General features: G+C 39.8%; 1 pseudogene; it reads left to right on the forward strand.

The window, feature by feature from the left end:
• Positions 1 to 2,235: 2,235 nt before the first annotated feature.
• Positions 2,236 to 12,215, forward strand: part of LOC119507738 — a 193,117-nt pseudogene continuing 183,137 nt past the window's right edge.

The following is a 12,215-nucleotide window of genomic DNA, read 5'->3' on the forward strand; positions in this document are numbered from 1 at the left end:
AGATCTCACATATTTTAAGAGGCTAGATAAGATTTCTTAAATAGCTCAGAAAAACATTTTGACTAAACATATTTGGATTTTATTTTTTTACCTCACTCTGGTGTATAGCCCTGTGTAAAATCAAGTAGAGCCTTTCCCCTTCTACCACCCTAACCCAAATCGAAGTTTGTTGTCAAAATAATCAAGATATGGTAGTAATTCTGGCCCTTCAACTACAAACAAATGAATTGGAGCCTTAAGGAACCCCCAGCTCACCCCACCCCCACCTTATTTTTGTGAGTGAAGGTGATATGTATGTAAAGGAGATATTCAAGGGATAGGCAGAGGAATGAGTGAAGAATGAGGAGAATATAAAAATGCTAACAACACAATAATTATTGTTTATAAAGACTTTTCAAATAAATTAGGTGTGTACAAATTCTACTTAGCCCTTTCAATTTACACAGGTCCTAAGTCATTCATTTTTCCACTCATAGTTACTTCCACCTCCTTCTTTTTTTTTTTTTTTGCTGTATGATTCCATTTATTTAAGGTTCAAGAATAGACCAAAGTAATCGATGGTGATACATGAGGCGCAAGTTGCTACATGGTGTATCCTGGGAGCACAGGCTCAGGCGCAACAGAAACCTTCAGCAAATGACCACCTCATTACCTATATAGCACAAAGGGTCCAAAAGAGAACAGGTAGAGATCCCATTGTGGCCAGTCTCCCTGGAATCCAACTGCCCAGGTCAGCATCGGTGGATGTCAGCTCCACAGCCCCACTTAAAGTGGAAAAGGAGAGACAAATCTGTGATGTCCAAGGGTGGGGTATTTATACACCCCACGGGGAGGTGGACTTCCACCTCCTTCTATAGTTTTCCTTTCAATGGGAACATTGATAACTGCCTGCAGGAAATATACACAAATAAGTTGATACAAAATGTCCGTTTCCCCAAATCATCTTAATCATATTGTTGTGAGCATTCAAAAAGTAAATATTGTTATGGAGATGTTGGATATGAAAAAAATAAAGCAAAGCCAGGTTCTCTACACTTGGCTAAAGGAGGACATGCTGGATATATGATTTACACTGTCCATGAAAATGAAATCCAGGGTTCAGGAGCAACACAACTCTTCTTGGCACTGAGACATGAGAGAAGTTTCCCAAGTAGGTACTCACAAAGAAGACATTTCGTAATAAAGTAAATAATGTCCTGGACAACATCCTTAGAGGCAAGCAGCTAATGAGTTACCAGGTTTCTTCCGATGTCTCTCAACGTGTCTGATTACCTAATGCCAAAGCACAGAAGAGAAAAAGAAATCCGCCAGACTGATAATGCTCTCTGATAGTCTGGTTTAATCCAAGGTTACCTTTTAGAGAAGCTAAAGTAGTATTTCCAACTGTCCTTCTTATCTCCCCCGCCTTGGATCCTCCTCCTTGGATCTGTCAGATGGGAATGAGAAATCTTCCTCATAGATTTTCAGTAAGGGTTGAATGAGGTAAACTGGTGGGAACCAAGTAACACAGAGCCAGCTATGTTGTAAGAAGAAATCAACAAATGGTGGTTAGTTATTATTACTTTTCAGGAAAAAAAGTTGGAATGAATGGATAATCAAGGCCCCAACTAGAGCATGTACACAACACTTTGGTTGGGAAAATGTTTTAGAAGCTTTACCTGTCAATGACCCATACCTTTAGAAATGATCTTTGCAAATGATCTAGAGAATGTCTGGTTTTGAGTAATTTGTCTTTCTAGCAAACCAAGAAAAGGAGGAAATAAAATATGCCTCTAGGTGACTCGGTGAGTTTGCTATTCAGGGTTGTTAGGTACAACCCAGTTAAGCATTGATTTCCGTACTGGAAAAACATGCTTTTTCAGTGGTTCTCAAAGCTTGGAGCTCAAACCAGCAACATTCACACCATGTGGGAACTTGCTAGAAATGCAAATTACCAGCCCCATCCTAGGTCTACTGAATCAGAAACTCTGGGGGTGGCACCCAGCAATTTGTGTTTTAACAAGCCCTGCAGGTGATTCTGCTGCTTGTTAAAGTTTGAGAGCCACTGCTCTTGTGTCATAATTAAATAACAGGGCTAATCATCTATTAAGGCCCCTCCCAAGATATGATATTTTTAAAGTGGTTTCTGGACACAGAGTTAAAGGCTGAGAGAGGTTCAATAAATGCTACAGACAATTCTATAAAAATAGCCTTCATGTATATTAAACCAGCAGTACTCAACAGGCTTTCCCCGGTATGCCGCAGAAGGCGAAGGATGCCGAGGCGGACAACATGCGCTTACAGGAGCAGAGGACAGCTAGGGCGTGAGCTGTGAGCAGTGTGTGCTTCCTGGCATTCCAGCTGTAACTGGGCTCCTTTCTCTTCCAATCAGCAAAACATGTTGAAACATGTTAATGCATGTGATGTGTAATAGGATAATCCTTGAATGCCATCTCACTTACATGTTTGTGAATCGATTCTTCCACAACATTTGGAATTTACAAAGAGTAACAGATTTCTAGAGGCACCCACGTAACCAACACCACACTTTAGAGCTACACTAGGGCATTAATCAGGACTTAGACAAAGGTGGGGTTTAAGCAGTAATGTTCAGACCCTGTTCTGGGTAGATCAGATTTATTTATTTATTTTGTTTGTTGAAGGCTCAGCCTTGACCTACATGCTCAGAAGACTAAGTCCTGGAGGTGATGCAGAATTCAGATCCCTAAGTAGAGGTCATGAAGAAAAATAAATATCTTCCCGCTTACACAGTAATTATTAAAAAGGAAAAGAAAACCAACCAGAGAGAAAAAGAAAACAAAAGAATAAATAAGTATTTTTGATTTTCACAATGCCCAAATTGTTCAGTCACCCAAGGAAGGAATAAAACTGGCTCTGACACTACCCTGAGATCCTAAATACCTCCTCAGTCATGCTGTCTGTGCTGAAGGAGGAAAACCAAAATGGTAATGACGATGGATTCCTGGGCGGCTCATCAGATGCATGTTTGAAAGGCAGCTCTTTAAGCATAAACCCATGCAATGTGAGAAATCTGTAAATATAATTGCTTTTCAGTATAAGCTAAATGTTCAGTAGTAAATTTTAGAAAAAACAGACTACCTTTAATTCTAAACTTGGCTCATTTGGTTAAATGTCATATCCATTTCAAAAAGGAAGAACGAATGAGAATGAGTTGATATCTTCAAACTTGCAGCAGGCCTTAAGATTTTCCATTTTTAAAAACTTATTTAGTTTTTACAATATGAAAATTATAGACAGAGTGACATTTAAACCTTTGCTTTTCATAGCATTTCACACTTACACCATTTTAAAAGACAGCTATTAACATTTACAAAAATCTTTCCGAAACCAAATGTTCTAACATGCAGTATTCCAATTATACTGTGTAAGAGGGTTATCAACCATTCTTCTACAAGAATACTTTGAAGTGTCTGGTATTAAACCAAGAGCTAAAATGTCAGTTGCACTTAGACAATAAATTAGGGTTTATAAAATCTTGTAAGATTTATTTAATATTACAATTTTGACCTTTAGGCTGTCTTCACCATAGCTTTCTTAAGTTTTCCCCTCTCTCTCACTTTTTTTTTTTTGTAATCTTACTTGAATGTTAAACAAAAGCTGTGTTGCAAGTTATACGAAGTTATGTGACCCGTTCAAGCTCTGGACGAATTCTTCCCAAGCCTCGCCAGCTCCTTCTGTTTTGGGTAAAAGAATCCTGCAACGGTATGACTCCTGGGGGTGAATCTGGTCCTGGCATCATGAGATTGAGAACATCTTCTTGACAAAAGGGGGATATGAGATAAAACAAAATAAAGCTTCAGTGGCTGAGAGATTTCAAATGGAATCAAGAGGTCACGCGGGTGCATATTCTTATGCACTCTATAGATAACCCTTTTTAGGTTTTAATGCATTGGAATAGCTAGAAGTAAATTCCTGTATCTGTTAAACTTCAAGTCAGTGGCCTGGACTCTTGAAGACGATTGTATAACAATGTAGCTTACAAGGGGTGACAGTGTGATTGTGAAAACCTTGTGGATCACATTCCCTTTGTCTAGTGTGTGGATGGATGAGTAGAAAAATGGGGACAAAAACGAAGTGAGGGATCAGGTGGATGTGGGGGGATGATTTGGGTGTTCTTGTTTACTTTCATATTGTATTCTTTTTCTTTCTGGTGTAAGGAAAATGTTCAAAAATAGATTGGGATGATAAATGCATAACTATATGATGGTACTGTGAACAGTGATTGTACACCATGGATGATTGTATGGTATGTGAATATATCGCAATAAAACTGAATTTAATTAAAAAAAAAAAGAATCCTGCGAGGCACCTCCCATTTTCCTACAAAGTGCAGTAAAGGACTTGTCATCTGAAGGTGAACCCTCTGCAGCCTGTTCCTGGAGGAGGAAGTCTGTCTCCCTCTTCCAGGTCTGACTTTTGAAGACCAGCCTGAAGTAGAATCAGGTTAATTCAGACTTCCCAACTATTTCGTAAGGAAAACATAAGAGGATGGAATTCACATCTATTATGCCTGCAGTTAGGGGTGAGAGTCATTAAAATTCACAGAAAAAATTCTCAAAAGAAATGTTATATATGCACACCCCAGCTCGAGTTCTTGGAATTGCTTAATTCTCACCAGACTGAGGAAGATTCAGGGGATTTCACTTGAAGAATAGGCTCCAGACCAGATCCCAACCCTCTCACATCTCATCACTTTCACAGCTCATGGGAGGCTCCTGCAAGCAAATTGTTCTCATGATTGGGCACTTCTCCCAGAAATGTGGGAAATGTGGAGGGAGAGAGGAAATAGTAGAATAGAGAAGTGAATAGTCAGGCCTCTTGTCCTTCTCCAGCTGTTGGTAATGTTGAGGACTCACTCCTTCTTTTCCACATGTGGGAAAGTAGGCAGAACCATTGTAGTTTTAGGAATGCCTTTATTTAACCACTAAATAGATCATACTAATATCAGCATTACCATGGACCAGACTTTGTTCTAAGTGCTAGAATATTCACTCCTCATAACAACTCTGGGGGGTAGGCATTAATGCTATCCCTAATTTACTAATGAGGAACAGAGACATGACACAGGGAGCTTAAGTAATCTGCTCAGGGTCAAACAGCTAGGAGGTGGTGGAGCCATACATTTGCACCCAGGCATTCTGGCTCTAGAGCCCTCACTTTATGGAACGCATGACTCCTTCTGAGAACCACCCTATTAGTGGGTTAAGAAAACTATGCCAACCTTTTCTAGTCAATCTTTCTATTAATGCTCTTTGCAGAACACTTTTTTTTTTTTTACCAACAATCTATGAAGTTACAGATGACCTGAAATAAGGTCGTATACTTGAGCCTTTATAGAATTCTTTTTGTCACCTGCTTTTGAAAGCAGCTTTGTGCCGAAGCCAAGAGCAACAAGCAAAATGTAATAGTGAGAGATTGCTTAAATAAGTGGTTCTCTTTAGCCAACTGCCAAGTCAGAAGCCTGTGAACAACTTGCAGCTGATGCATTAATGACACTCTTCGTTTGTGGCAGATATGACTTTTTTCTATATTTTTGTTAAACAACATATTGTGACATATTGTGTGAGCACATTTCCGAATGTTAGCTTCTGAGCTGGATCTGTGCAAAAAATAGATCGGTATTCATGAACCCATAGAAGAAATCTTGCACTGCTAGACTGCATTTTATGACTGTGATACAAATCAAATTCCATTTCAAGGAAGTAGCCATAGGTCTCAAAGATTTCTTACTGATGGCCCACTTATATTTTAAGCAATATTCCACATTAAAAAATTCTAATGTAACCAAAGAATTGGGTCACTTCCTTGGAGTCCACTGAAAGGAATTGGCTTGCAGCCATAAGATTGGCACTGTAAACATAATCACCCCATCCATCTGCTCATAATACAGATCTACCTAGAACTCTATAGGAATATACGGGGATTTTAACTCCTTATACATTTCTATGTGGCTCTCCTATGCATTTAAGACATCGGGTGACAAATATTTTATATATAAATAAACCAGCTCTGTGGAAAATATTTGGCTGTTTCCATTTCTTATAAAGTAGATATCCATTTCTTTTTGATAATGCCTGAAACATAAAATGAAAGAAACTTGGATTTTTTCTGTGCTTCCTTACATGATGTTGCTTTTTCTGCAATGAGGAAAAATACTATTTTCAAGATTAGACCAAAAAATAACTGCAAAAAGGAAAGTGAGCTTAGACTGGGAACACTCAATATCCTTCTGGAAGATAGAAATTGCACCAGGCCTTTATTATTTTACTCACATTTAACTTTCAAAACAATGGAATTTGCACTTGGCAAGCGGCCTCTTCTGTCATTTATTAGATTTGTACCCCCACTGCTAAACACTGCCCTATCATATAAAAATTATTTATATGCATTTGGAGTATTTTTTCAAGAAGCCATTTTCAAGAAAGAAATAAAGATTATTAAAAGATATTTTTCAGAAAAAATATAAAATCATGAGTCTCATACAGATCGAAAAACGAACACGTTTAAGATTTTATTTAATTCTTTAATGAGTAAACTGGTGAGGTGTTTCAACCAGTTCAAGGGAATTTTTATTTAAAGGTCATTTTTATAGATCAGAAATATTGAAATGAATACGCAATTTTCCACAGTGGGGAAGAAAGTCAATTGAATCTCCTCTAGATAGATTTTGCATGTCTATAGGCAAGAATTATTTTGCATTGCTATCAGTTGTCTATAACTTATGGAGTTGCAAAATAGCTCAAAGACAATGAAAAACTAGCATCAGATAACCTGGAGAGGTGTGATCAAAACAATGCATAGTTTTCCACTGAAGCATTTTTCCTATACAAGACTGATGCTCTTGTGGAAAATCAGAAAAGGTATTAGAAACAGACCTATTTCTGTTTGCCCACCATCTGAGTAGTTACAAATTTCCTAGATCACTCATTACTTCATTACTTCTCACCTGTATAGATGCAAAAGCTTCCTGCTTGGTCTGTCTTCTTCCAGACTCAGCTTCCTCTTCATGCTACATGCTGCTTCCAGTTTGAGCTTCCTAGAGGACATCTGTGATTTTCACAATGTCCTTAAAAATCACAATTGGTTCTCTGCTGCCTGCAGATTATATTTGAAAGTTCTAATCTGGTTCCCCAGGATTTAGCCCTATATCAGGCAGGCTTCTGAATTACAAGTTACAGAAACTGACTCTGGTTGATTTCAGCAAAAGAGGAATTTCTAAAAAAGGATATTGGGCAGCTCACAGAATTGCTGGGAGGATTGGAGAACTGGGATCAGAAGCTTGTGCTGCCGGTGCTAATTCTCAAAATCGTGTCCTGGAAGTCGTTGGATGAGGACACCACTGCTGCTGCCTCTGAAGGCTAGAAGAGGCAGTTCCCACCACAGAGCGGTTGCCATCGGCACTCTATTCTGCCAAAGCCATCATGCTCACTGCTGCTCCAAAAACTCAGTACTCTTGCAACTGTCACCAACACCTCAGTGGATTTTTTTCCCTCCCTGCCTCTTGACTCACTAGCTCCCTATTTAAAGTCAGGGGTGGGTGGGTGCATCAGATTGTTGGAATTTAGGTTACATGCCCATGCTCTAACTGCAGGAAAGGTTGAGAAAGCACACTTGGCAGGTTGACCATCTCTAATGGTATGTGGGATTTGCCTCCTTTCATGAATCAAAAGTGGTGAAATCCACAAAGGAAAAGGAACATGGTTTAGATGATGAATGAATAATAAATATTCTATTTGGGCCCCATTCTCTCTTTCAGAGCTAATGCCCTGCTACTCACACTCCTGCACCCTATACTCCAACAAAACCCAATAGTAAATCATTCAGTTACTGACTCATTTAGCAAATATTTATTGAGTACCCGTGTGCTACCCACTGTGCTTGGTAATAGAAATAGAGAAATAATGGATTCTTCAAGGAGATTACAGCCTAGGTAGGTGTGCCAGTATTATGTCCCCCAAAACACCATTATCTTAAATGCAATCTTGTGTGGGTGGAAAACATATTAGTGTTGATTAGGTTGGAAGCTTTAGATTGGTTGTTTCCATGGTGATGTGACTCAATCAACTGTGGGTGAGATCTTTCATTGGATTATTTCCATGGTGTTGTCTGACCCATTCAGGGTGGGTCTTTATTGGATCACTGGAGTACTTTAAAAAGAGCCACACAGGCCCAGACACAACTGCAGCCATGAAGGACACTCTGAAGAATGCATAGGAGCTGAGAGAGGAGCTGAGACACAATCTAGGAGCAAACAGACATCAGCCACATGTCTTCACACCTAACAGAAGTTTTCCAGATGCCAATGGCCTTTCTCCAGTGAAGGTACCCGATTGTTGATGCCTTACCTGGGACACCTTATGGCCTTAAGACTCTTACTGTATAACCAAATAAACTCCCTTTATAAAAGTCAATCCATTTCTGGTGTTTTGCAAAATGGCAGCATTAGCAAACCAGAACAATAGGTATGGTTACATGTAGGTAAGTAGGCAATTACAATCCAGTGATATGGGAGGGGTAAATGTGGGATGTTATGGTTATGAGAATGCGGAGAGTTACTTATCCTGGCTGGAAGAAATCATCTCCTTTAGTGGTGGTGATGATTTCTACCCTCAGTCTAGACCAAGTGGGAACGCTAGGAGTATGTGGTGGTTTGGAGCTGTACAGACCCCAGAAAAACATGTTCTTAAACTTAATCCATTCCTGTGGGCATGAACCCATTGTAAGTAGAACATTTGATGAGATTACTTCAGTTACCTGTGGCCCACCTCAATCAGGATGGGTCTTAATCCTATTACCAGAGTCCTTTATAAACAGAATGAAATTCAGACATAAAGAGAGAAAGTTGTGGAAGCAAGGAGCTGAAATTCAATGGAATGGGAAGAGAACAGAGAAGCCAAGAGAGGCCACCATGTGCATTGCCATGTGACAGAGGAGCCAAGGATCAAGGAGGGCTGGCAGCGAGCCCCAGAAGCCAGTCTTTGGGAAGAAAGCATTGCCTTGATGATGCCTTGATTTGGACTTTCTCTTAACCTCAAAACTGTGAGCTAATCAGTACCCATTGTTTAGCTTGATCTTTTTCATGGTGTTTTCTTGAGCAGCCAAAGAAAGTAAAACAGAATAGGTCTGACTGCTGGTGCCTTTCCCCTTTTTCAGGTCATCTGTGAAGCCATGCTCTCTACTCTTCTCTGCCCCATAGCATTATTTAGGTCCTGCTACTAGCATGTCCCTCAGCTTGTACATCTTAGGTAAAGGTACTTTTGGACTTTATCAATAGCATCCACCTCAGCTCAAACCCTTTCTTGTGACTCTGGTCATGCTCCTTTTTCTACTCAAAATTCTCACTACTGTCTGTGCCTCTAGAGCTTCACTGCTCTGCTTTAACTCAGCTTGTTCACAGGGAAGCTGCCTGTTCTCATCAGCCTGATCATCAGCTCTCTGCTCAGAGCACCTCTAGTGTAATGTTGAGCTGCTCTTCACCAAGTCCTTGGTGATCTTCCAGCTTTCTGCTTGCCTCTTGGCACTCTTTGGTGTTTTGGCCTGCTCTGATCAATGGATGTTGTCCATTGAGCCCAGTTCATGAAGCCTTTAATGCTGTCTTCATACAGGAAGCCACTGTGATTTTAACTAACTTTTCTGGACTTGGTAAAAAAAAAAAAAAAAAAAAAAAGAGGTGTAATACGTCAAACTCTTGGATCCTGGTTTTAGAACACTTAAACTATACATATAGTGTTATGGGCTGGGTCAGCAGGTGGAGGCTAGCCCAGAAATACTGGTTTCCAGCCAAGAGCAATGTCTTACTACATTTGTTTCACCACACCTGAACTTTGCTGCCAATGTGAGATCCAAAAAATGTCAATGGGCTGTTTAAACTGTGCTATTGTGAAATTAGTATTGCACAGCATAAAATGCTGTGCCCTGTGTTATCCTTTCATGTCTATGTCCCTATAGTCTCTCTCTAGACTAAAGGTCTCCAGAGCACAGAGCCTGACTTGTTTTGGTAAGACTCAAAATCTCCATCAAACAGTCTTGAACTCAAGAAACAGATGTCAAATGCATGAATAACTGAATAAATGGCCTTCTTACTAATAAAAATGTTGGCAGCCTACATTTCACAGGATGATTTGACCTACTTCATATTTTCAAACAACCTGCCGCATCTCCACAAATTTTAATTGTCTGACTCCTGTCCAAGGGCTAGAGTGGATGACAGTTCCTGGTCCCTGGCCCAAGGGATTGCTGGCTTATTGGCTTTCTGAGTAGGTGAGGAATGAAATGTGCTGGTGATGAGCAGGGGGAGCGGAAGGAGCACATGATATTCCATTCCCTCCCTTCGTTGCTTTCATGGAACTGATGACCTAAGAAATTAAAAAAAGGAGATGACTCCGAACCTGCTAGTCCTTGAAATGATATTTTTCTATAGATCATTATAAGAATATTATTTCTAAATATTAAATATTTATTATCTTTCACATACTCATGAGCACAGAGCAAGCACATTAGTTCAAATAGAAAAATCTGCTTATACATTAGCTACAGCCACTACAGTGACACCTCTAACACTGGGCATGGCTCTTGCCAAAGGGGCCACAGACATCCCAGTGGCTGAAACCAGTGAACACCTTCCCATCCTATCTTGGTTTCCTTCTCTAACACATTCAATGCTGTAACTCCTGCCCTTAAGTACTTGGTTCTTGACATCGTGGTGTCCCTTGGCTCCTGTGTCATCATTCTCTTCCATCTCTCTGAATCTCTCAGTCTCAGTCACAGCCTTCTCTTCCTCCACCTACACACTGCATGTTAGTTGCTCCCATCTGTCCACATCTTTCCTCCTTTTCCACATGGTATGCTTTCCCAGGGAAAATGCATCTGTGCCAATGAATTCACCTACACTTAAGAAACCACTGCTCTAATGAATGTTGAATCTCCTTCGTACTGTTACCACTGATGCTTTTTTAAATCTGGCATTAATGATGAAAGCCGTTCTACATAGATGAGTGAATTTTCCAAATAACCAAGTATAATTGGATGTTTTTAAAAGCCCAATCATTAATTATTGTTTGAAGCATTTTTTGAAAATACATTATATTCATCTTTTCTCAAGTAGAAGGTACTGAACATAATTTAACATTTTGTGGTAACTCAGGCCCATCATTATGAATGTTCATGACATACGATAATACCAACACTGTTACCTGCCTGCTTTTTAGTTTATCTCTTTTTTTAATTCATTACTAGTTCATCATCAATTGCTATTCTCCCACCCCCTTCTAGTTTGCTATTTCTTTTCTTTTTTCTTTCTTTCTTTCTTTTTTTGTGGGTTGAGAAACCAAATGATCTACTTGTAGGACTTGTTGGTGTCTAAGAATTTCAAATGGGCACAGCGTCCGTACTCAACTGAATAGGAATTGTGCATAAAGTAAGCTTGGACTTTAACCTCTCTCCTGTGGCATGAAGGGATAGAGGTTTTTGACAGAGGTTTTTGACATTTTTTGTTTCAGCTACCTTTTGGAAAATTAACTTGGCAATGGAGTATTTCTGGATATGGTTACTTAAAATTCTAACTTTCCTTATTTCAAAGACTTATTTAGAACTTTCCTGTTCATATTTCATCTAATTCTATAATGTTGAGGGATACTGATTTTTGCTTCCTTGGTTACAGGGTACTGCTACCAGTACAACAAGGATCTGAAAGCTGGGTCAAGACTAATTCCTGTGTGGCTAGAAATGGCTAACAGCTGAGCCGTCCATGAGTGTGATTAGAAGTCCTGAAGAGACTCATCCAGGAAATGCCAGTGTGGAGACGAATGTGGTCTTAGGTGTTGAAGAAGTGTTTTTTTAAGATCAGTTTACAAAAGGCACTGCAGCATCGGCTACGCTTGCATGCGCTCTTATTACTTGCTTTGGGGGAAGTCAGCTGCCATGGAGAGACCCACGCGGAGGGGAACTGAGGCCTTTGACTGACAGCCACATGAGTGAGTTTGGAAATGAATCCTCCAGATGAATCTCAGGTGACTGCAGCCCAGGCTTATGCCTTGATTGCCGTGCTCTCTAATGAGGGATCCTGAGCCAGAACCATCCAGCCAAACCACGCCAGGATACCTGAACCCTAGAAACTGTGAAATAATAATTGTATATTGTCTGAAGCCACCAGGTTTTGGGTAGTATTTTATGTGCCATAGGTAACTAATACCGTA

The sequence above is a fragment of the Choloepus didactylus genome, chromosome 13, assembly GCF_015220235.1.
Source record: "Choloepus didactylus isolate mChoDid1 chromosome 13, mChoDid1.pri, whole genome shotgun sequence".
NCBI classification, from domain to species: Eukaryota; Metazoa; Chordata; class Mammalia; order Pilosa; family Megalonychidae; genus Choloepus; species Choloepus didactylus.